The following is a 27,418-nucleotide window of genomic DNA, read 5'->3' as shown; positions in this document are numbered from 1 at the left end:
GCTCTGTTTTATCAATCAGGTTTGATAAGACAGACATAGAAAGAGAGAGTGTTACGCCAGAAAGGGCGTAACACAACGTGGATGAAGCAAAAAAAAAAAAAAAATCACAAACAAACTGCGTCATCATACATCCTATGTGTGGCTGGGTGTGTGTTGTTCAGCCTGACGAGGGTCCGCGTGCACGTAGAAGCACCAAGCACGGCGGCCCTTTGAGCCCCCTTCAGTGATGTGCATGACAAGGCCCAGTAGAGGAGGAACCGGTTTAGTGGGGCGGGAGAGAGAGAGAGAGAGAGAGAGAGAGAGAGAGAGAGAGAAAGAGAAAGAGAAAGAGAAAGAGAAAGAGAAAGAGAGAGAGAGAGAGAGAGAGAGAGAGAGAGAGAGAGAGAGCGGCTCGCAGACCCCCTATCTGATCCTCCTGTCTTTCAACGGAACACTGCAGACCTGGTGCCAACACACTCTCCCCCTCTCTCTCCCTCCCTGTCTCTCCCTCTCCTACTCTCTCTTTCTATGTCTGTCTCTGCCTCTCTGATGTCTCTGTCAGACTCTGCAAGTCTGTCCCCCACCCCCTAAACGCCCTCTCATTCCCCAGGTTATCATGTTCTTTGGGACGTCTCATTCCCCCGCCCCTCCCCCTGACCCTTTTACCTGCCTCCTACCGGAACATCAATCACGATATTTTATCTTCAATGGCGATGGCAAATTCTCATCAGCGCTATTGGAAGAAGACGATGGAAACAACCCTGCAGTATTACAACTCGACGTACTGAAGCCCCCCTCGTGCTCTCTCTCATTGTGAGTCAGCGGATTCTACCAGGGGCTTCTGGGTGTGCGGTGCCGCGTGTGCGTGAGTGTGTGCGGCGCGCATGTGTGTGTGTGTGTGTTATTGAAGGGGGGGGGGGTGCTTCTGAGCATGTGTCAAAGGCGTGAGAAGGGCTGAAAGGATCAGACGGATAGGTCTCCGTCTCAGGGAAAAGGGATGTAATGCATTAAATAGGCGGGAGTGTATTCAGCGCGTAACATCCCTTCACTCCGAGTTGTTTACAACCCAGGCGTTCCACTCGGATCGCAGGTTGGCTACAGCAGATGGGGCCCAAAATGTCTGTTCTTTAAAAGTAAAGTGTTTGCATGTTATTTATGATAACATGTAAAAAGGAAAGGAAAGACGCTAATGGATTTATGTAATATTTTGTTCCCATCTGATAATGGAAGCCACAAAGTACACAAGTAAACAGCACAACTGCTCCTTATGCTGTGTAGTCATTTGGTTGATATGTTGTTTTGCTGGCTAATGACTTTAGTGATTACTGACTCTTCATTAGGCAAAGAAAGCCACTACTCTGGCCCAGACAGACTGCTTTGCCTTCTCGCTGAGAATTTAATAACGCCAAAAACTTGGTAAGGAGTGGGAGGTTGCTGGTTTATGAAGGGTAAAACACTCAAAATAAACACACAAAAGGAGGTTTGCATGACTTCTGACCTGTTCTCACACACACACACACACACACACACACACACACACACACACACACACACACACACACACACACACACACACACACACACACACACACACACACACACACACACACACACACACACCCTCAATTAAGCACCCTTGACATGGAGAGAGAATTGTTGGATTACTAGGAAACTCAATTTTCCATTTCCCTTTGAAGACATCATTTCATATATTACCAATGAACACCCTCCATTGACTGCATTCTAACAATCTTCTCCACGTACTGAAATGGAATGTCAGAGAAATGAATTAGGACTGCAAAAAAAAAACTATGAATAACCTTTTGTTTTGTATGAATCAAATCATTTTGTCTATATAATTTTTTCTTCATAATTGGTCAATGAGCACTGAAGAAAGATTTTTTTTTACGTGAAACAACCCAGAAATATAACAATATTATAATTTAATGCTCTGTGGTACTGAGGTACAACCACTTGACAGATAGTAAAACACTGAGACACTGGATAGTAAAACATAGGGTATCAATAAATGGACTGTTGATCGATGCTCTCGGGCCTTCACTAATGCTTTCCTCCAGCCCTATAGTGAGTGTGGTTTTGGATATCTGAAACGGTGCATTTTTCTCAGGGCTGTGGGCCTGGCAGCGGGGGGGGGGGGGGGCTAACCGCAGTGCAACAACAAACAGCTTGTCCTTGGGACAGGACAGGACGTATGTTAATCAAAAGGCCAGTGAGAAAGTGGGGCTCCCCGGTTCTAATCGGGTGCCAGAAAAGCCTTGGGAGTTAATCAACTCTGGCTGTCTGCTGAGCTGGGCTCGCTCACACGTCGACGCCCTTTCGTCGGCCTGGGGGGAGCGTGAGCGGGAAGTGCCAACAGAGTTTGACGAGCAGAGGCAAAACATCTCAGTCGGGGCAAGGGTCCAAAACTGGACTCCCCGAGACATCTTGTTAATCTTGTGGTGTAAAGCCGCAGCTTGACACAAAGACAAAGACTGTGCACAAACCTGCGTGTGCGGTATGTTCCTCGCCTCGCTCTTGAAGATGGCGAGATATCCAAATTAATTGTGAGGAATGTATTCTGCTGACCAATGCGTTGAGTCAGGACAGCTTGGCGACGTGCTTTATTAGAGATAGATGAATCATCTCAAGGACGGGACATGGAGTTCTATGTTGTCGCGTTGTCAATCTGTCACACTATTTTCCATTAACGGCATGTGTAAACACTGCTACAAAAGGTAAAAAAATAGCAGTCACACTTCTGTCTTTGTTATAAGACCATCTTTTCTGTCCATAAAACACATACTCGTGTTACGTGCATTGATTCCAAAGTCGAAAGTGCTGCGTGCCAAATTCACAAACATTAGCAGTCGCTCTAAACGCTCATCTGCAGAATCGATACAGCAAAGTACTTTAGAGAGAGGATATTGGTAACGATTGTTTAAGAGAAGCCTGCACAGACTGTACCGATGGACTTGCCCTTTAATAAATCAACCATTCCACTGTCATTGTGATTGACACTTACTTTGAAGTGAAAGTGCATCATAATCTACTAGAGTTGAAACAAGGCCTCATCTACTAGTAGGCCTTGTTATCAACAGCCTGTGGGGTTGATTTCTGCCCGTTCCCTGGGAGAGGCAGAGCGAAGGTTCGCGCCGCATGTTTCACATTCATAGTCAAACACGCCTCACCACGAAGAACAATAACGCCTCCACAGACCTGGCTTCGTTATTATCATGGCCGCCGGCTTCTCCTCTGCAACATCTATGGAGTATGTTCACACTCAAACCTCAAAGCTCTCACCACGCACTCTCTCAGCAAGCTCATCTAAATATGCATGACCGTTGTGTATGTATGTTTGTGTGGTGCCTGGTGGGGGGGCACATCTTTCCATTATCTGGGAGCTTGCGCAGCCCGCAGGCTCTAGCAGTGAGTCTTTCAGTGGGCCTACCTGACTGCCACTTGCAGGCTTGTGTTGTGGTGAAAAATGAGAGGCGCGAATCCATAAGGGAAAAGGGGGAAGGGGGGGGAAAGGGTACGGAACAGCAGAAATCCATAAAAAACAAATGATGAATGGCTTTGCCAAGGTTACAAAGTCCAAGTTAAACCGCTGAGTTCTCTGAGCCAGGGCCGCGGCTGCCGGCCGGCTCGCTCCTCAAGGGTCCACTAAACAGAGGCCAGAGTCACACGGCGCATGATCTAAGGTGAAATAAAATGACAGGAGTAACGCCTCCTCTGGATGCAGGCTGCCCAACGTGAGATGAAAGGGTGCTCGAGAAGTTTACCTCTTCTACCCCCTTCTCCTTCGAGTTCTCCTCTGAGGAGATGAGAGCCGACCACAATAATATGCCTTGTTCTCGGCGCCCTGCATCCCGCCTTTGAAATGGCGTCAGAGTGGTGGGATGGAATGGAACACAATGCAGTTAACCAAAATCGACACGATAACATCAGGTTTGCTGGGAGAATGTATACGGGGGGGAGGACACACTTGTTCACTCTTGTTAAACAAGTTAGACAAATAATCGATCCATTCCAGTAACACCAATATTCCACTTGAGTATCCGCTAATAGGAACAATAATACATCAAGTAGGTGAAGTCTAGTGAATGCTTGCACTGTATTAGCTCAAAGTACTGCATCGATTGGAGAGCACTGTTGAAGGGGAAGCCTCTAAAATAAGAGGATATATTAAAATATGTGTTTGCTAACGTCGCCATGACACAGGACATCATGCACACCGACGCATGATTGGCCGCAACACACGCACGGAAGGTTAATGAAAGACTGTTTTTGGGCCTTCATTTTCTTGAGGAAATAAATCAAGAGAATGTTGTCCCACCCCTTTAGCCCTATTCTCCCAGTGTACAAAACACAACAAAAACGTCTCCAAAACGGTTTGGAGCCAGAACAATGCATCGCCCAATGTCATTATGGTATTGCATCATTTACACAGCTTTGACAAAAACATGCATGATAAATAAATATTTTCCTTTGCTGCTGTTGGGGAGGGGTAGGGGGGAATCAGAGTCATTCAAAAGCAATCCTGATCCATGCGGTAGGAGGGGGCGGGGGGCTGTTGTCTGATGAAGGGTGGTGAATATAGAAAGGTTTTTGACAGCAAACGATGACAGAGGGCGAACGAGGACGGAATGCATTGGAGTGATCGCTTATTGCTGTGCGCTCAGAGTGCCGCAGGTGCGTTGCTCTCTCGTTCCTACATAACAAGCCCATGCTTCAGACCCACACACAGCCCTTCTTTCACCTTCAAACACACACACACAAAAGCGCACATGCAAACGCACCGCCACACGTGCACACGCACACAGCACTTACACTAATTAGCCTGTCAACAACTTGCTTCTGTTACACACCGCATTGTGATATGAATGCACATAGAAGTAAGGAGGGGTATGGAAATGTGCAGTTGATGGTCTAGATTTAACAGGGAGCGTATGTCGATGCAGATTGTGTGTGTGTGTGCGTGTGTGCAGGCGTGCATGTGTGTCTGAGTTACACGTTTGTGAGGGTGTCTCACGGATAGCCACCAGCTGCTGACGGAGATAGTTGGATGGCTGGAGTGGGCCCATGTATTGACAGCAGCCGTCAAGGTCACACACAGCCCCCGTGTGGCCACAATACATGCACCGTATGGCTGATTCGGTCTGGGGAAGAGTAGCATGCAATGCATTGTGGGGGCCGGCAGGTAATTGCGTAAGTATATCAGCTATGGTTGTCCTGGCACCTACAGTGTGACCTTTCACAGGACATCACACCCACTGCTGCAGCGCTCATCTTAAGAATAGTCACGGCCATATGTAAAGAGGCTTGTGTTGTGTGGCTAGCCAAGGCCGGGTTGTCTCTTCTTATGAATACAATGGGGAGAATGAATTGTGGCTAGAGATGATGCCTGATGGTTGTAACATCGCATTCTGCCGCTGTGGCTTGGTTGTCTACGAAATTAAATGACAGTAGACTGTTTCAACATAAGAGAGCGATCAATAACAGAGACAGTGTGAGTGAGTGAGTGAGTGAGTGAGTGAGTGAGTGAGTGGAATATTTGGCACAACTCATTATTTTGCACGAGGTTCGTCGAACTTCGTCCCATCCCTCCAAGGGAGAAGGAGCAATTTTCCCAGAGAGGGAATGAAGGGTTGAATGGAATGACTAGATGGAACACAATGTCACGCAGTGTCCCCCTCCACCTTCTTTAGAAATGATTGAAGATGTTACATATTTCATGTTGTGCACCTGAGGTCAAATGGTATGTATCTAATACAAATTTTAAGGATTTACATTGAGCCAATTTACATTGATTGATTAAACTGAACTATGGTCAGGAAGGTCTCAAAAGACATTTCAAAGTCGGGCATTTCTTGAAAATGCTATATTCTAATTTGTTTAGTCTATCAACCTGCTTTCAATTTCTAATCTATGTTGGAGTGCCACACACGGAGAACGAAAAGTGAGCAAAAAAACAAAGAAATGTTGCTTTTGAATGGCTTGGGGTAAATATGCTGTGGACGGTGGCAATTAAAGAAGTTCAATTCAATATTAATATTGTTTAATAGGGCTGCTGAAAGGTCGAGGCTTATTGATCTCACCCTCTGCTTCTTTGTGATACAAGTTACTTTCAACAACCAAGAAAATGATCGGCAAGCATGCTGTGACTTCCATCAACTACACAGCCATAAAAACTCTACAGCATTAGGCATGCAGGGATGAAATCGATTGACACCGGCGTTCACCATGTGTATCAATACAAAGTAAACTCTCCAGAAGATGGATCAAAAATAGGTCCATGAGGAAACAAAGATAAATCCTTAACCAGCTCCAAAAGTAACATGACTGGCCAAAGAACACAATGACAACCACCAGCAAAGATCGGGTGATGAAACAAACCCTAAGTACCCTTTAAAGAACAGCATTTTAAAAGAGAGAGGAGTGAAGTGGCCTAGAGGGAATCAGCAGCAGGAGGCAAACGATAAGGTAAAGAAGTCATTTCAGCAGTGTCAGTGGATGACGCCTGGCCCTGGCGTCTGGGGAACACCTGGGAGACAAGCCGTCAAAGGCTGGAGGACTGACTGACGGACAGACCCACTTCAGCAGAGGTTGGAGGATCGAGATGATGCGGGGGGTGATAGCCAACGTTGGACAGCGTGGCAACTACCTGCGATACATCTTACCTTTCCCCATGTCGCCCCCATCTCCTCTCAACCCTCTGGGAGTCATCGGATACCACAAGAGTGTCACGGTGTAAGGGAGACCTCGTCTTATCATCTGAAGTCATACCTTTAATGGGACAACCTCCGGACCAAAATAATTGCAGCGGCTGTATACAAAAGTGGATGTACAGCTGCCAGACAGAGTCAATATAGGCAAGGACCACCGATTATGGCCTGACACACCTGAGGTTGAAATTGCAGTTTTCAATTCAGACTAGCCTTGAAGCCCTGAACTGTAGGATGCCTATAATAATAGTCATTCGTAGAAGAGCTGCTGTGAGGACCGGTGAGGGCTTGGCCCATGAAGCTCTGCTGACATCAAGATACAAGAGCTCCCAACATTAGCCCCTGCAAGAAGATTGCAGAAATTCAATACCAGTCATTATACGCACTGGCTTGTTGTTACTACCCCTTTATTATATCTCCCGTTGCTCACTCAGTGAAAGATAAACCTAATTGCTTCCTTGACATAGTTTGCATCCATTATTCAATATAGATAGAGGTCAAATGTACAGTTTAAAACACCACAGCTTGTGATCACGCCTTAATAACAAACTATTTAAACACCAAATGTTCTTGGATGGTCCTTTTCTTGATATGTTGATGTGCCATTTTGTTTGTTATATTCTTCATATTTAATGCAAAAGTTATCAAGGATTTACCATTGATGAGTGTTGGCCATAAACTCGTTTGAGGTGGACAAATATGCATTATTCTTGTTGATGGTTGCAAAGAATGTAAGCTAGGGTTGGAGGAAAATGTACACCCTGATGGCGGGCTGAAATCAAAAATCCAAATGCAACAGAGGGGAGGCAGCTAAGCCGGTAACAGTGTTTCCCCCCACAATAGGGCCCCGCCTTGTCTACCAATGTATAAAAAAATTAAAATTAAAAAAGATATATAATATATATATACATATATATATTTTTATTATAATTATTATGCATCAACAAAGTACAAAACTCTTGTAATGTAAGGACACATACTTCCATCAGGTACAAAGAATAAAGATAAATAATGCATTGGTAATACTGTTCACAACAATAGTCGTGACATAAAGCTCCTCGACCACCTTGACTAAGACATTTCCTGGGGGAAACACTGGGTAAGCAACACATTTGGTCGGACAAACCAATAGGCCGATGTCACGATTGTGTGGTCCACATATTTCACAGTCTATATGTTAAACTCAACTGTGTATCATACTCATTTTGGATTGAAACTCACACATTATATAGCCTGCAAAAGACTGGATCTATTTATTAGCATCCTCTCATAGGTTTAGTAATCCTACATGTGACATGTGACATCAGGCAGTGATATTAAGAGCTCAGCCAGTTAGCGCATCGCAGCATGGCTGGTGATGATGCAGGGGCACAGATGGGGTTATGATGTTGACCGGATTGTGTCTGCGTCCTCGCCCTCCGTCTTTCAGGGATTACTGAAATCTCGTAGAAAACTGGCCTAATCCAAACTAAATCGCAGGGGGACGTTACTGTGTCGCCCCGCATTGTTCACCGGCTCACCTTTGAACTGCAGGCAGCCACGCCAGCTTGTGTTCATCATCACTGACTGCAGACTCCAACTTACCAGACATTATTAGCTAGCCACCACGCATCTAGATTACAAATGCCCCATTAGGGATGCTAAGTATGCTAGCTCCCCCGCGTGCTCTGATGGTTATGCTACTATTAAAAGGCGATGTAAGCAATGTCAACGTTTTGCTGGTTAACTGTCTGTTATTGCAGTTTGCATTCCTGCCCCCACGTCGACACAGTAAAGCGGGTCGTGCATGACTCCTGTCTGTTCTCCTGGCGGCTCTCTTTCTTTAGCCCTTTTTTTTGTTTGCTTGTGTAAGAGGGTCCTGTGCTGGAGTAGCTTCTCCCGTTCCTCATTGTCAGTCCACACTGAACTCCTTCTGGCCGCCTGTGAACCCGCAGAGGGCACCACTCTTTGTGGAGTTCTTTCTCCTGATTGAATAGAGTGGTGAGTAAAAATGTGTTTTTGGTTTACTGCAGAGCAGAGGGACAGGGAGTGCCGTGTTACCGACCGCACTATATCAGTGATTGCTGTCTGAATACAGAGCTATTTAACACAAACCGAATTTACCGAATAAATCCCGCTTACAGCGCCTTCAACAGGTATTCTTTGTTATTTCAACGTTCAACTATTGCCAGACAAAAATAAACCCCTCTACTTTGTCTGAATTGCCCCCCTCCCTTACCGCTATCCTAACCTCCCCCTCCTCCCCCCGACCCCCCTGCTGTGGTCTGCTGCCAATTGCCCCCGGCTTCATGACCCCACCCCGGCCGGTGTCTCCTCCGTGCCGACCTGTTACATAAAGGGGTCAGCCAACCGGCATATGCTCCTGGGCCTCCTGCTGGCACAACAGCTGAAAACAAACGCCCCCCCCACCCCCCCTTGCACCCCTCTGTGTCTGAACATCGCCGACATCCTCCCTACCGCTTTGTGACAGAGTTCGTTAGTCAAGGGCACTTTTCAGAAGGGGTCGTTAGAAAGGTTATTTGCTCCTCGATTAAGTGCTTCGTGGAAAAACGTGTCAGCCTTGAACACCTAATTAGCATCGCTGAAATGTGACACTGTCCAAGCAAAGCACAGTCCTACCTGGGATATAGCCCTTGGCTATTGAAACATTTATACCAATATTTTAATACTTAACTCCTACAAACCATTTTGTACATGCCACTGAAACGTTAAAACAAATAAATAGGTTATAGCTAAATAAGAAAGGTGCGTATTTTCTGGGGTCATTTACTTCGGTTGACCACATCTTGACGTTGTCATTCCGTGTTTGTCAGCGGTCGGGCGAACGCGCTCAAGGGAAGAACAAACCCTGCACGCCCGATGAACAGGATCAGTTCAAACGATAGAAGCCCATTCGCCTTTGACACCCTTGTATCAACGTTGTCACGCTCGCTCTCTTGGGTCACTGACCCTCCTAAACCCCCCCCCCCAGCCCTGTGTGAGCCCGTGACCCGCTCCCACCCCGCCGTGAGACACGGGGGGGCCGCCTATCATCCCATTGGCCTCCCGTTTCAATGCAGCGCATTCGGTTGCGCGACGGCATCTCAAGGCCCCGGCAGACGGATCGATATGAGGCGTGAGGAGATGAAGTGGCCGCCAGGGACCTGTGGCAGGCCTCCCGGGCTGCGTCCCCATCGATCGCACTGGGCCCTTGCTGGGGGGGACAAGCAGCACAATCCCTTATCGCGCCTCGCCTCACCGGAGCAGAGAGGTGGGAGAGAGAGGGGTGGGGGGGAGGGAGGGCGGGAGACAGCCCAGAGGTGTTCTCGGGGATGGGGGCTTTGTTTTGCAGACCACGCTTCATTTTGTTGGACGGAGGAAAGAGTTCCCGAAACCCTGCTATTGAACCAACGCGTAGGAGTAGGAATGATCTGTCTCAAATGCAGATCCCAGAGCTCTGACCACCGCCATATTGGATGTGCAGTGGGTTGTAGTTCCATAATGGGGAAGGCTGTGTTCCCCAATCTCCTTTTATGTGCTAGCTGGAAGGTTATGGTGTGCCATTATTCCAATCTGAGTGCAGTGAAAAAACACACAATAACAGAATATAGGAGCCTGTGTTGTAACACACACACGCGCACACACACGCACGCACGCACGCACACACACACACACACACACGAGTACACAAACGGAGAGAGACAGTCCCCACTGCCTGTCACTTGCATTGCTGCCCAATGCCATGTGAACTGTCTTCAGCCTGACAGAATCACAGTCTCTAGGAAATCCCACAACACACTAACTCAAAAAGTTGAGACCCTGCAGCGAGCATCTCCTCTACTTCTTCTTCTTCTTATATATTCCATCCCCTTCTCTCCGCTCTTCCTACCCCTAAACTGTTTTCCCGCCCAAAGCGACCCTAATCCCTCTGCATCCCATCCAATCCCTCTGAGCGATCTATCTCAACAGCTAGCTTTGTTGCAGTACTAAATGCTGCCCGTTGATCACACGCTTTTGCGTGGCAGAGCAGAGGCCAGGGATTGGTGATTGCTCCCCAGGATGCAGTGCGACACTTGCCATTCCGTTGTTTGGAGGCTTGGTCGGAGAAGCTGCACCAGGGTGATGGTTGTTCCTCTTTTGTTTCACTTTAATTGTGACGCTGTGTGCGACAACACTGCATCGGCTATTGACTTCCCAATGGCCCGGCTGCACTTCGAGATTTGCTGTTGGACAATCAAAGCTTTGCCTGTGGTATTTCTGAATATTTATAGGCAAAGCCACTTCAAAGAGACCTTTAAATACTGCTGGAACGAACAACTGTGGTTTCGAGGCCATTAGAAAACTAGGCTTATTTTTCAGAATTTAATTAAAAGACAATAAATGGCCCTCAGTCACAAATACAGCAGGCTCACCGGCCAGATCGTTTAAGTCTTTGTTTTTCCTCGTGGACCACAGGTGACATTGAGGTCAGTGTCATCAGGGGACTGACCTCTATAATGTCTGTCAGACCCCCAGGGGGCTCTGGGGGCACCGTGGCGGGGCAGTACAGGTTAGGAGGTTTCAAGGGGAGGTCGTGTGGCTCAAGGACCCTGAATCATGGCTACAGTAAAAATTATTTCAATTTTGTTTGTGTTACACAGATTCTAAATGTAACCCCCCCCGGGTATCAATGCAACGCATGTTGTTTCTTTAAAAAACGCTTCATACACACTTTGTTTACTTCCTCAATACATCCCTTGAGAGGAGACAAGAAAAGCTTCAGTCTCTTGACCGGGCCTGATCATTCAGTCTCTGGAGAGCAATTTAGCTCCGCTCTACAACACACACAACTCAAATGTGAGTAGTTGTTGTTTACTCATCAAAGAGGAGCACTTTCCTATTAACAACATGGTTGGTTTTGCTGACTTCACAGAAACGTGTCCAGCATGAGCAGAACATCTACAGCCCCGTAGCGGATGTGTTGAAGTGATTTATTCTACAGTTTGCACATTATATGATCGAATGGATATCAAGCACCGTGCGTGTGATGAACCGCAGGCCGGGAGAAAACAAACCGTTGTGTGAACAGAATAAAAACACCATTGTGACGCACGCATAATATCTAATGTTTAATGTGCTTGTTTTTCTTAAGGCAGACATTGTGCTATTTTAGTTGAAGCACTTGCATATTGTAGGAATAAATAACATGTACTCAATATAATCACATTAGTTTCTTTAAAAACAGCTGCCCCTCAAAGCCATGGGCTTGCAGCATGAAGGACTCCCGTAGATTGTTCTGCTCCTCAGTGGCAGGCCACGTTTTCCTGTTGACACTCAGCTTGCATAAAGGCCTATTGTTAACAGGCGCGCACTCGGGGGGGAATGTACCGTGCCTCTCCCACAGATGGTTTCCCTGTGTGCTAAGAAACCACCACCAGGCACAACACCGCCGAGGAGCAACGATGGTAATACCCTCTATGTGCTGGCGGTAGAACCAAGAGTAGAGAGACTTTTTTCAGACTCTGATTCATACTCCTCGATCGAAGATTTGGCCTTACTCCTGAGACGCCACTGGCGTCGATGGGGTGGCGACTGCCAGGGCTCCGAGAAGTCCTCCTCAGCGGTGACAGATGAAGGCAGGAGTGCAGCCGGCTGTGTATACTTTGGTATTGTGAGCTGGGTGGCTGACAGAAGCATCCTAATTACCCGGGGCTTTCACGAAAGCCCCTGCGCCTCCTCGAGGAGCAGGCTGGGGAGGATCAACGGGTGAGGAGGAGCGAAGCGGTGGATGGAGATGCCAACGATCTTAGAGTTTTCACTTACCCAATGAAAGAAAAACAAAAGGACGGTATACACTTTGAAAGACGGAAACGGGGGGACAGAGGTTGAGTGACGGTTGTGCTTGCTCAAGAGCAAGGGAATGTGTCTGTTTCAGCTTGGAGAAGGGCGGCGACAGGGGACTGTCCGTCAGTCATTAAGCTTGGCAACCTATCAAGCCCTGCCCTTCATGCGTCACAAGTGCACTGCCAAGGTCTCTGGAGGGTCTTTATTTGATGCAGTATTGACCCGGGTCCACGCCGACGCAGTGCTGGGCAATGCTCATATAGGAGCCTTGCCGACTCAACAGGGCTGTATGCTGATTAAGGAGCCTAGCAGCCACAACACTGGTCAATGCCAATATGGTAGCCAGGCTGATCCAACACTGGTTAAAGTTAGTATAGCAGCCAGGCCGACAAAACACTGGTCAATACTAATATAGGAGCCAGGCAGACGTAACACTGTTCAATGCTAATATGGGATCTTTGCCAACATAACACTGGTCAATGTTAATATAGGAGATTTACCGACATAACACTGGTAAATGCTAACAGAACGAGCCTAGCCAACATAACACTGGCCAATGCTAATATAGGAGCCAGGCCGACATAACACAGGTGAATGCTAATATAGGAGCCAGGCAGACATAACACAGGTGAATGCTAATAAAAGCTTAGCCAGTGATCAATACTGCTATGTAGTGTCTGCTGGGGCATGTCAAATACAAACAGAAATACTATGATGCATGTCCTGAGAATGTCCTCGGAATTTCCTGGGAGACCTGGTGTTAGGAAACAAAGAAAATCTGGAGGAAAAAGACATCAGGTCTCAAACAAAGAGATCTCTGTCCACAGCTGTGTCTGCTATGCTCACAGTAGGTTAACCCTGAACCAGTGATCTGATCTCATCATCGCACAGCACACGCACACACACGAACACACAAAAACACACACACCTCTACACAGCTGTTTTTTGTGGTCGTCTGAAATGTATTGTATACACAAGGCTTTTATCCCCCATTTGAATGGCAAGCTAATTCCATCGACCGTAGGAAACCAAACTACTAGATAGAGTGCAATCTGTTATACGACACAATGTAATGTAGTAATACACCACTTGGCCTCCCTAAGATTCTGCTACGCAATTACACATGAAAACACACAAACTGCAACCATTTCTGAATTCAAAAATCTGTCAGACTGTCAGTCCGAAGTAACAGCCTATTTTGGATCACACAACTGTCTGCCTCACCTCAAACAACCCCCGAGTCTCTCTCTCAATCGCTCTGATTCTCTACATTAATTCTTCCTCCCTCTAAGAGTTTCCTCTCCCCCTGAAGTCTGGCACAGGGAACACGTTTAAAACAATAGCCCACCCGCTCTGCACCCTCCCTTCCTCTGGAGACGCATTTCATGGATCTGAGTAATTGCTGGGAATGAATGATAACACCCTCAGGCACATGGAGCACCGTGTGTGTGTGTGTGTGTGTGTGTGTGTGTGTGTGTGTGTGTGTGTGTGTATGGGAGGGAGGGGCTTGGTAGTAGTGACTGCTTGGCGGGCCGGGTGTAACCCCTCGCCACTTGGCGGGAGCACCGTGCCTGGCGGAGGAGGGCTGAAGGGACGAGGGCCAGGATTGCTCAAGGGCTCGATTCCCGCCCACACCAGAAAACAGCTTTTAGATCCTCAATGACCCATTGGGTTGTTATGCCGTTATTCACTGAGGACTGAAGAACTGATGGGCTGTTATTCTGCTGCTCTCAATGCCGCCCTGTGTCTGTAGTACTGCGGATAAACCGGCCCACCTCCGCCTTGGCACCGGAGGAATTTCGTCTAGACGTGCACATCGATGAGGTCAATGCTAATCATAATGTGACCGAAACCGCCCCCCACCCCCCTTAGGACGTTTGTTTTGAAAATAATTTTGAATATACACAAATATACATATAATGCTATCTATGGGGCGCCCAGGTGGCTCCCCGGGAGGAGCGTACCATATAGGCTGAGTCCTGCTCGCAGTGACCCGGGTTGGAATCCTGCCCGTGGTCATTTGCTGCATGTCCTTCCCTCTCCCATACCTTCTTCTCTATAAAAAAAAGAATAACGCTAAAATAAACAAACAATACTAATGATAATACTAATGCTCACTATTCCAGTGTGGACATCAGTAACAGGTCAGTACTATTTGGTGTTTGGGCATGGATTTAATCCTGACTCATGGGTTGCAGCTCCCAGCCTCCCTGCGTCCAGCGCGGGCCACGTGACCAGCTGGCCTACAGGCGGCCACAGAAGAACCATCCCCATGCTGCATATGTGCCCTGCCTGGCAGCCTGCTTAATCCATCCTGATTGACGTCCACGGGAACTATGGGATGTGCTTAACAAGCACATGCCGCTCTTGTGCCTCGCTCCCCCCGTTTGGCTAATCCCTGATGATTGATATCCGCATTAAATATGAATGGTCGGCTTCCTTAGAAATGGAGCGCATGTTGCTTCTTTTGAATTCTAAAAGACATTCTACATATGTATGGGAATAGTGAGAGCCTCAGTGAATACTGTGATCTTGATTCAAGGTACATTATACACTATTTTGATTGCAAGCCTATCAGAATTATATCATATTTAGCTTTGCAATGTATAGTAACATTACATGAGGTGTGTGTGCATGTGTGTGTGCGTGTGTGGCCTTTGAGACTGTGAACCTAAAGTCTGGCTGACTGAGCAAACACTAAAAGTTGGTTTCAGCTTGGACTACTAGGCCTACTGGAGTGTTTGCTCAGCTCATGTTTTTACGGATGAAAGGAACACTGCGCACACACACACACACACACACACACACACACACTTGACCGGAAATGCTTGAAAGTGCCGTTTGCTTTTGAAGCTGGTGGATCATGATTCAGCAAACAAAAATCCAATCGATATTCTGAATGAATGGAGAGGGGAAAATGGGTCAAAATGCCCCGGCAAAGTCGTCATTAGTGCATTGTTTGGATTTCAGGCGGTTTTGGACTTTGATCATCTGAAGGAGAGTACCCTTCGCCTACAATGAAACAACACAGCAGGCATGTTGCCGCCCACACACATCAAAACAACTACACTATTCAACAGAGAGACAGCCTAGAACAACCCTATTCCAGTTCAGCCCCCTGATGTGTTTACTTATTCACTCAGAAGTTTAGAGGCTCAAGAGAAAGGAACGTGTGTATGTGTGTGTCTGTCTCTGTGTGTCTGTATCTGTGTGCCTGTCATTGTGTTTGAGTCCTACTAAAAAACATTCTGCCCCAATAAACGGCAGTTCAGAGTCCAAGGAGTGTCCTGGTCAGGGAGGCTAATGAGGCAGCGAGGGGTAGCTCCGGCTGAAGCTGGCCAGCTTCTTAGCAGCGCATGATCGCTGAAGCACTTCCTACCGACTGGTCTCATCAAATTGGCCTGTGTCTGTGTGGTGACGACACCAGGACAGAACTCCCACAGCAGGGAGGGGAATCGCATCATTAGCCAAAATTGGCAAATGATAACACCGTCGCCCACCATGGGACTGACAAGGTGACACTGATTTTGACACGTTTAATTCTTTGTGCTTAATGATCAGGTGGGCAGGTGGCTCGCTATTTTCCGCATGACATTCGTGTCAGAATGGATGCGTTTCAGGGTCAATCCATCAATTCATGCTGAACGGATTGATACCAACAATGTCCTATCATTTTATTGCCATCGCTGTTCTTACGCTCTGCCAAGTGTTGCTTTGGTTACTGGAATATTGATTATCTTCTAGATAACTATTAAAAAAGAAAAAATATCTGCCGGTTCATTTATTGCTATATACCATTTATGTATACATATAACACCCCAAAATATAAAAAGATACATTATGAGCCATGAACTTGCCTTTAATGCATCCTTTAAAAAAAAAAGTGTTAAAAATCACAAAGTCTGAGTGAGTGAGTGAGTGAGTGAGTGAGTGAGTGAGTGAGTGACTGAGTGACTGAGTGACTGAGTGACTGAGTGACTGAGTGAGTGTGTTTTCAAGCTCTAGAAATCGCCAGCCCTTTCCTCGCCAAGCGTATCCCGTATTGGTTGAGAGAACCACCTAATTGGCATCGCTGAAATGCCTTATTTTTCTCACTCCCACTTCACGGACATTCACAAACATAGAGCTTGCACTCGAGAACATTAATTACGTGCTTAAATGAACACTTAAATGTTCAGACCCACTAAAACAACTGTCCATGCACGGTCAGTCATGACCACCATGTTATGTTAAACCCTGCACCGACCAGGCTTTCCCTCTAAATATTTAAAAGGAACAGAGAGAATAGGTTGCATCTGTTTTCCCAGAGCTTGGATGTCCACCGGGGTAACTGACACCCAATTGGTCGGTGGCGCGGCAGTGTGGCTCGATACCTCATCCCCACTGTGCTTTGTTCGCCCCGTCGGTTGCCAAGGCGAGGGAGAGGGGAAATAAACTCCGGCCTCACTGGAGCGTCACAACAAGAGCCTTTCATGGCCGACGACTATCTCCGCCTTCAATCTGCTGTAATAGGCGACGACAAACACAGCCGGCCAGGGTAGTATCTGGAAGAACAGGCTCTATCCGGAAACACAATACTGTGCAGATACACCCCCGAAACCTGCAAACAAGTGTAGCTAGTTTTTAGCACTCGGCTAATGCGTCTGACACGAGATAAGGTAGCGGACGGCCATTTGCCTGAGGCCGGCGGTGGAGGGCATTTCCCTAATCCGAAACATCTGCTCTTTATATCTCCTGCAAAGCACCTGTCTCTCCAGCTTAGAGGGAGATATGTGTGTGGTCATTTTTTTGGTACATGAATTACCAGACTTGGCTAACTGCAGAGGGTTTAGCGTCTGAGATCCTGCTTCCGGTGGGAAGCGCTTCATTCCATACATATGGCGATATACATATTGATTCCCCATGCTGATGCGACCCTCTTGCAGATAGGTGACCCGGTTAACACCCAACGTTACGACTGTGGGATCAATCTGCAAACCTTTATAGTCAACTCAAGAGCTCGCCCTGCCTCCCTCTCCCCCTGGGAAAGCCCACTGCTGTTTGGAATGGATCAGGCGGGCGTTGAAGTCATGTGGGAGTGTTGTTGTACAACAGCTGGCCATCAGTTATCCATGCCGTGTTACCAGGAGACTGAGCGAGTCCAATGTTTACCTTATCAAGTGTGCTTGTACCTTGTACCAAAGCCTCTCAAAAACTTTTTCCAAAGAAATACAACGCCAACAAATCGCCAGCTGATGTAAACACCGCTAGAGAAATGGGAAAAGGGCTGAAGACGTGTGTGTGTGTGTGTGTTTTTAGTGTGTGTGTGTGTGTGTGTGTGTGTGTGTGTGTGTGTGTGTGTGTGTGTGTGTGTGTGTGTGTGTGTGTGTGTGTGTGTGTGTGTGTGTGTGTGTGTGTGTTCATGTGTTTTCAAGCCAAGTTAGATTGTTTAAGTTCCGCCACTTCCTCTGCTGTGAGCCACCAAGCGTCTGCACAAGACCTACAGAAGAGGAGGGACGTGAGACTTCCAACCTAACCCAGTTAGGTTGAGAGACATGAGGCATTGATCAGCAGGTCAAGAAAACCACAAGCCAGTGATTTTTTGCATGTCAGATGAAACAACGTTTTTAAATAAGGTCAGTACCAACACCTTACTAAACACACAGGTCTCCATTAGACAGAGAGCTCAAATGCAACTTTGATTGCTATTCTTCAAAGGGGTTCTGCATGAATCCAACATTACAAAAAAACAGATGATTGTGCGACAAGCACTGAGGGGCCCTTCAACAAACATGGCTAGAGGCCACTATGGAAACCAACCCCAGCTTCCCTTTCATAAACGCGTAATGCCACACATTTGCATCCAAAATCACACTACACACACACAGACGCAGCTCTCACGCTGTTGTGTGCGATGTTGCGTGGGAACAGACTTTGCATGTTTCACTTCACCAGGGAACCTCCCAGTCCTGTTTACTTCGGTACGGACTGACTGGCATGACCTCTTACCGGACTAATGTGTCAGGGGAGGGTCACAGCGAGGGCGGGAAATTGTCAAAATGCATTCTTACTTTATCCATCATCCTGTTTATTGGCTGTGGCTGTGTGTGTGTGTGTGTGTGTGTGTGTGTGTGTGTGTGTGTGTGTGTGTTCCTGATAAACACTAGTGCATAATCGTGGAAATTTCACACAAGATTCGCTGGACTATCACAAAAGGCTGTGCAGGATTCAGGCTGGTCACAAACGATTATCACACCACTCTGTCCCACAGTATGAGGTAGGCTATGTATAGATGATCTTTAACCCTTCAACCAATCCATGCCCGCTCGAGGTAGAACCGGTCTGAATGTCTGACAGCCAGGACATGTTTTAGGAAGCTTTTCTTTAACAGGAAAAATGGTAAAAGCAGCCCAGAGAAGTATCACCGTGTGACAGCCTATCCTGCCGGACCATCGCCCAGCATGTTTGATTGGTTGACAGGTAAGATGCCAGAGAAAGGTTCTGAGTGTGTTTGTGTTCATTGCTTGTCAAAAGTGTTTTGGTGTGTGATGACTAATGGACCAAAACAAAACTGTGAAATATGTATTCAAACCCGTTACTATGTTGTAGACGTTTCACAGTTCCTCAGTTGGACGCAATGTAGGGGGTCTGTCACATTTTCAAAGTGTGTGTGTGTGTATGTGTGTGTGTGTGTGTTCATCTCCCTCATCCTGGCCCTGAAGTGTTGAATCAGTCAGAGGAAGCCGTGTCATCCTGCCAGCTCCTAAAGAGCCCATTCACACACACACACACACACACACACACACACACACACACACACACACACACACACACACACACACACACACACACACACACACTCTTAAGCCCAGAGCCGAGCCAAGAGGCAGGCAGATATCAAGGCAGGAGCAGCCTGGCTAAAGAAGCTGCCAGAGCCACGCTGCACGCCCAGGGGCAAAGTATTTTTATGTGAAAGCCCAATCTGCTAAACTCTTAAGCTGCAAAAAAGAAACGGAAAGATATTAAGAGCGTTGCAATATTTTACTTTGTGAAATGTTAATACATTCTACATCCAACACCCCAGCGTGTTGACAGACCGGGCAGGACCGAATACCCCGTCCGTACATTATAATGTCAGCTGAGGGGACGTTTCAATTCCCTTATAAAGCACCTGAAGAGGACGATAACTAGCGCCTTGTTGATTCGGTTTGATGTAGCACTAGTGTTCTGTCGTGCCGCTGCCGGGATATTCGCCCGCTTCACTCACAAGCAACAAAGAAACCCCAGCCCTTTTCTCCTCCAGGCTGTTGAGTGAACGCCTGTACGCTTTGTAGCTGCTGCGACGTGGAGGCTGTGCTTTGATTGTTCCTCAGCCTCACTTGAAAGCCGCTCTGGATAAAAGCTTCAGCCAAACTATTAAAATGCACATAAAATTGTCTCTGTATTAATGAATCACTGATGGCAAGGTCCCAGTATCTACACGGCCCGGTCCGAACCACACCAGGATACACTTGCGTGGCTGCTTCTTCCTCAACATGAGTGTGTTTGTGTGTGTGTTTAAACAATACAAGACCAAACGAAAAACAGGTTATGCATTTTTGAAGCCATGGCAAACAATTGCCTGATCCACATTCCTTTTGATACCTTACTGCCGACCTCATCGTCGAGTGAAATCATGTTTGAGGGTGCGAAGACGCCCACACACACACACACACACACACACACACACACACACACACACACACACACACACACACACACACACAGACAGACAGAGCTTTGCGACTAGATGCAATGATGTCATCTGAAATCCCAATAGGCTGGGGCCGTGTCACCTCGGACCAGTTGGTATCGTCAGAGAGAGAGCTCCCCAGACGGACCAGGGGATGGTGGAGGGCCAGGATTACTGTACTGGCCCTCAGAGGCTGCATGATCTGGAGCTCAGTCAGGGTAGAGTAGAGGAGGTGCACACACGCGCACAGACCGACACAAACACACGTGCGCACAGACCGACACACACACACAATCTGGAGCTCAGTCAGGGTAGAGTAGAGGGGGTGCGCACACACACACACACACACACACACACACACACACGATGGGACAATGGATCAAAAAGCGGTTGCTGCTGTGTCAAGCAAACAAAAAAACGTGAAAAAATAAATAAATACAACTTTGATGGGAAAAAAATAGAAGAAGGAGAGGGGGGGGGGGTTCTATTTTGTCTCTTGAAACTGCTGTTATTATTGGATGGAAGAAATTCAAACAATGTGACACAGGAAGAGTAGCACCTGTTGGTAACAGTACACTAGCCAAAGGCCCCCGCCATCAGCACACCGTGTGCCCAAACTAACTGGAAATATCTGCATTCCAGACATGTCCGCCATTCCGCAGAGCAAACAGGCGACCTGCCGTGTTGGTGGGAGACGCGACCCTGGCGTCTCTGTGTGGGCGATACGACCCTGAGAATGTGTTCACAGAGCGCGTCCTTCCACTGCTTCTGAATGTAGTTAAAAGTATGGCCTTTCTTGCGATACAATCATCAGCTATGATAATCCATACCATTTTATAGCATCCGACTGAGAGCAGTACAAATAGCTCAAATGACAATGAAACAAAACAAAATTGGGACAATTTGTGGGATATGTATTTTCAATATATAAATCTTTTCATGAACAGGGAGCCAAAGAGGAAGACTAATATGTAAAATCCAAACTAACGATATATTGGATCGATTCATTGAAGCGCACAGAGCAGTTGTACGGCTCATCATCCCATGGGCAAATCAATGCGCCGGCCGGCCACAATGTTTGGGAGCGGGCGTTCAACAATCGCCGTTAAAGGATACTCTGATAGCAGGTCAATAGATGCTGAGAGCAACGTTCATCATGTCCTTTAAACATTGATTACTCGTGGATGGGATCCTTTGTTTTTCACCGGCCCCCCTGGAATAACAGGGAGGGAGGATCGCATATGGTCACACACGATCACCCTGTGTTCTTGTATTTGTGTGTGTCGGCTGGCCTGTCACAGTGCAAGGTCAGGTTATAGAAGGTCTCTGATAAACAGAAGAGCCGGGTACAATGCGCTTTTCATCGTTTCCCAGTGGCCCATTAGCGGAACACAGGAAACACTGATCATCAGACGAGCAGAGCGAGGACAGCCCGTCATAACAGTTGCCTTCCGTGAACCACGGAGGAGTCCGTTAATGGAGTCTGGCGCAGAACAGGAGTGGACACAGGGGGAGGCACCACCCGCCGCCACGCAGTGCAAGAACTCTCGGCATTCGATACAGTCACCTCATTTATCCAACCCCCGAATCTGTGAAACATGGGGTTCATAATTGCTGACTAGAGTGTTTATTAATGGATGTACAGATTAATGTATGCTGGTCTATGAGAGGCGGAGGCTGATCAATAATCTGTTAAATAGGCTAACAAGCTATGCAAAGCGGGGATCAGCACATCCATGCATTCCTGAGGTCACTGGAAGGAGCATATCTCCACCGAGCAGGAAAGCTGTGATGCCCAGTCTTCAGTGCACCGATGACTGGATGAGAACATCCCCTCCTGAGGACAATTACAATCACCTGAAGAACTCACAACACCGGATGGATTTGTTTCCGAACCCCAATGCAGCCGCTTGCCTGCAGGGTATATTTATACTTGCACAGGCCACTGTGTAAAAAAACAGGGTGTTTGGCCACAAACCTAGCCGTGCGGCTTCAATGGTATATAGCCCATTATCTCATGGTTCTTATATCATCCTGGCTTCTCCCCCCTATGTATCATGCAGGTTGAATATGCATTATCTCCATAACCTCAACTCAAGAGTTGGTAAGAATTAAACAATAGCAAATGAATAGGTTGATACATCGACTTTTAATGAACTTGACCAGTGAACCCAAAATCATGATTTTCTTGTTTTAAACGTCTACAGATGTCTAACACAGTAATATATGCCAGTTTGTCACATTTACTAAAGAAATCCTATGTTTTTGCCACTGACTAGGGAAAGTGACTGCGAGATGACATGCCAAAGCCATGGTCGATGGCCGATTCATTTTTACCTATATTCACTTACACTTTAGCTATGTAGCCTTTTGAGTTCTAGCTCTGTTCTTTAGGGCTTTTGAGTTCCCGTCTCTTCATTTGCCTGCTCCAGCCAGTTTGTCCGACTGTAGTCAAGTGCTTCAGTGTTCAATCACAATGCCTATCGAAAGCCTCCCTTAACAGAAACTGTACCATTAAGAAACTGCAATCAGTATGAGCCATGCAAACATTATGAACGTAGTCTCAGTGTTTTCTTTTAAAGTGAATATTTAACCACAAAAAGTTACGGTAGCTAGCTTAATGCCAATGTCGGCGTGAACTACGCACATAACCCAAATCAGTGTTTAACTGTAGGACATCTCATGCATCTAATAAATGGTCCCAGTCGAAGGTAGCAAGAAGCATCCAAGTCAACGATGTTCAGTCCCTAGAATAGACGATGGGAAAATAAAAGAATGACGCAGCGTTGTTGTGAACGCAGACAAGACTCCTGGGGCAGCAGCTGGTTGGAGGGGCGACCACCGAGAAGGGCGGTGTGTGTGTGTGTATGTGTATGTGTATGTGTGTGTGTGTGTGTGTGTGTTTTTGTGTGTGTGTGTGTGTGTGCGTGTAACAGGTGGCCTCTTTTTTGTATGCAATGCTGTCATGGATACAAGCCGAATGGGGAGGAGGAGAGAGGGAGTGAACAAATAAAAATGGATCTTTTCGTGGTTCAAGTGGTGGAGGGAAACAGCTGAGTGGGCTTGAGGAGGAGGGGGTTGAATTAATGGAAGCTGCCAAGCCTACGACGTGACGAGAGCCCCCGAGTTCCAACTGAGATTCAACTGAGATTGACTGTTCCTTTATTGCCCAGAGAGTAAATACAATGCTCAATGGTAGATACAGTGATACAACACACACACACACACACACACACACACACACACACACACACACACCCCCACACAGAAAACTCCCACGCACACACACAAACGCAGAGTGAGGACTAACCCATGCTACCACCTGGCACAAGAAGAACACAAGAGATAAAAACAAAGCAATTGAATCAAAGGGCATCTGATCAATAAATAAAACCACCGGTTTGCACAGAGAGAGAGAGAGAGAGAGAGAGAGGGAGCAAGAGGAGGAGAGAGAGAGGACAGCAGGTCGCATCTGTTCAAATATGTGCACAAAATTACAGACAGAGAAGCACCACAGCCCCGTAGGCCCAGCCTGCATGAGCGTGCACATAGCCCCTCCCACGTGATGCTGTTCTACTTCATAAGGCTGTCAGAAGAGGGAGGGAGAGAACAATCCGGATGTGCCCTCATTCTTGCTTTTCGTGTACGCACGCACACGCACACACACACACACACACACACACACACCTCTGCAGGTTGAGTAGGTGTAGTTTGAAGACGTGGGGTTTGGAAAAGCCTGAAGGCGCTGGTGCAGTTTGGAGGGTTTGCAGTCACGGGGTGGAGGGGTGGAGGCTGTCAAAGGGTGGTGCTCTGTGCTCTCTTAAGTATAGTGGGGATGAAGGCCCGAATTTGTCTCACGCTGCAATTATAATTCCATCTTTCATTCTCGTTTTCCTCCTACCAACGTTAGTACCCTACTATTCTTTCCTTGCTTCCTCAACCGCCTTTCGCCGTTGCTCCCGTTTTGAAATTCTTTATTTTTCTCTGGTTTTAAAAGATAGAATCATCAGGGAAAGACTATAGAGTATATAGAGATTATAGCCTACTACGATACAATTGTTGCCGGCATTAGTCTGCCACAAACACGGCTAAATGATGGAAAGAAAAAAAAAAGAAAAAAAGTTATCTTTTAAGTTAATTATGGGTCACCTCTGTATGCATCCAAGTGCCCATAATAAATTCCAGAAGATAACGACTAGGCTCACCCCTACTATTACACCTCTGTGATCAAGGCATATCAGAATTTAATAAAATTGTAATGACAATTTGTTTCTGAGGAAGCATGAAAAATGGCCGCTGTTCATCACCAACACCGTGTTCCAAGGCCCTGTCCATGAAATGCTTAGAAGCTGACCTCCTCTTTAAGGTGAGACAAGAAGCCAAGCAGGGGCAATCAGGTGCCGGGTTGTCTTTGTCACTCAGGATGGCACGCAGGAAGGAAGGCGACCTCCAGGCGTGGTGTTGGAGGTTAACCACCAAGGAGATGTGCCTCAGGGCTCTCTTACAAGACAAAGGCATTAAGTTTAATTAAGGAATGAGCCCATCCCTCCCGAGGAAGGATGAAGAGTTGCTGCGGTTTTTTCAAGCTGCGAGAACAGAACATAAGAGAGAACATCACATCAGTATGGCTGTGATCCCTCATGGAGCAGATTGAAGGCGGGGTTATATTATATTGTTTTACTCTTTGTCTCCGGGGGTGTGAGGGGGAAAGAGAAGGAGAGAGAGAGAGAACTTGGTATCTGGGGTCTCTGTAGACCAAAGCCATACCTACACACAGACCCACACACACAAATACACACGTGTCGCTTCATGCATGGGTGGAGAGTGACAGCTATCAGAGCCTGACCAGCATTGGATACACACAGACACATGCTTCATCAAAAGTTACAGGGATAACTAGGATTTAACATATTAACACACACACTCAGAACACTTCAAAGAAGGTAGAAGGAAGAGGGGGAAAGAAGGGAACTGTAGGGAGGTAGTGAGCAGAACCAAAATCTTTCATTATTTTGTGTAGCTCAGGAAGAGTCTGGGCACAGTGAGTGACCTTGGCAGCAGCCCCGAGGGGTTGGTAGCCAATGACTCTTACGGGCTCAAGCTGTGCCATGCGTACATTGCTCGCTTTTCCTCAAGGTGTTCCGGGCCAGACATGGGCCTGCAAAAGGTTGTGGGACCTCATCATCAGCAGAGCAAGAGGAAAAGGAAAGAGAATGAGGTTGGCTTAACAGCTGGATTTGTCGGTTCAAAAAAGTCATAGTGGTTGTTGTTGTAAGAAAATTGTTTATCCGTCAATGGGTTTAAATCAGCTACAGAGGACGGTAGACATTATTTACTTCCAGTGCCATTATAAGTTGTTAGGGGGCTACTAACATGGGTCGTTTATAGGTTTGCACAAACAGAATGGTTGCAAGCAAGAACAAAAGTGCCCCCATAAGAATCCTCAACTACATGCCCTCCTGTATTACAAAAAAGCATCAGGGTATTATATACCGTAAGTATAAGCCTATGTATTAAGGTCCAATGAACCAATAACCTATCTGTTCATGGCATGAATCAATGAGCAGCTACGAAGACGCTGGCTTAGCAACGAATGATAGCGTTTTATCACCGTACACTCATCAAGGTTAGCGTGCACGGCTGCGCGTTCCTCCGGTCCCGTGAGAGGAGGACACGCCAAGTACACATTCTGGATTGGAGCCGGACGAGCACTTTGAACATCCTCTCATGGCCATGTGTGTAGCGTTAGCTGTAGCGCAACAATGGGAAGGAACGTCATACCACTGCGCATTCAGAATTCCATTCAGTTAGTATTAACATGGGGGGGGGGTTCCCACTTATGTTATACAGATACTGGTGTACGTTACTATGGCGGGGGATGGGCACACACACACACACACACACACACACACAGGGACAGAGAGACGAAGATGTGGAAAGCTGTGAAAAGGTAGACTTCATATTATTATTATATATTTAAGTATAGTAATAGAAATGGGCTTAGAAAAGGATGAGATGCCATATGGAAGGTGTGTGTGTGCGTGGGAATCTGATGGAATGAATACCAAGTAGAGAGAAAGTAGGGTGGGAGGGGAGGACGGGTTGTTCAGTTGGCAGCTACAGGATAAACAATGTGTTTGTAAATGCTTCCCTGGCGGGCAGATGGAACTTTTAGTTTTGCTGTGCTATCCAAAGCAGCAGGTACACAAGCAGGCCACTGCTACTTCTTCCCATTACGGGATTAAGATTACTTCCCATTACGTCAGCGTCGAGCAAAGAGAAGACGCGCCTCAGAGACAGACGCCTCCTCGCAAAGTGCTCCCTAGCCCGTCCCCCAACCCAGAATATTAACCCCGGTTAGCTCACAACATTAGACCCAATCATCATCTAGCCTTTTTATCATAAGCCATTTTCTCTCTATTATATAAAATAGTGCACTTTTAGAGAGAGAGAGAGAGAGAGAGAGAGAGAGAGAGAGAGAGAGAGAGAGAGAGAGAGAGAGAGAGAGAGAGAGAGAGAGAGAGAGAGAGAGAGAGAGAGAGAGAGAGAGAGAGAGAGAGAGAGAGAGAGAGAGAGAGAATCCGAGTGCACACATCTGACCCTCCTCATCAGCCGGCTCATCTTGGCATGGACACACCATGAAAGATGGATGACTCATGAATTAATCATGCAGGAAGGGAGAGGAGATATAATAACAAGAATTGGGAAGAATTGGGGGGCGGGGGGGCTCCACAGGTCTGACATTAGTGTGAATACACACACACACACACACACACTTCCTGTTGCTGGAAGAGGGGATCTTTTACACTGATTTTGATAACATAAAGTCGGTCAGTGGCAACAAACGGTTAAAAAAGTATCTGTAAAAGGTTTCAAAACAACACTGTGTGGATGGGCCACTCTAGCAACACACTTCCATTTCTGAAAGCCTCTTCCAGTCCTCCCTGTAGCCGTTCAATGGTTACAGGGTTTAGAATGCCTGTGAGCTACACAACGGTGTAGACCTCGTCCTCCATTTCATCTTGTTAGTACACAATCCGACGCAGCATCTGAGGGAATTGAGGAGATGGGCCTAATTGAATCAATTACACTCAGATTCGCCCTTTAAAACTGCGGGCAGAACGGCGCTGGCACGTCAGCGGGGCTCAGATAACCAAAATCCTGTCTAAGTGTACAAAGTGCCCCTCACCAATCAAAGCAA

The 27,418-nt window shown here is 46.9% G+C and overlaps 1 protein-coding gene across 1 annotated transcript in view; it reads right to left on the bottom strand.

The window, feature by feature from the left end:
* The window catches only part of magi3a (membrane associated guanylate kinase, WW and PDZ domain containing 3a), a 97,071-nt gene that overhangs the window by 67,692 nt on the left and 1,961 nt on the right, over nucleotides 1-27,418 (bottom strand). The window lies entirely within an intron of this gene.

This window comes from Pollachius pollachius (assembly GCF_949987615.1).
Source record: "Pollachius pollachius genome assembly, chromosome: 8".
NCBI classification, from domain to species: Eukaryota; Metazoa; Chordata; class Actinopteri; order Gadiformes; family Gadidae; genus Pollachius; species Pollachius pollachius.
The sequence above is the reverse complement of the archived record's forward strand: the minus strand, read 5'-3'. Positions and strand labels throughout refer to the sequence as shown.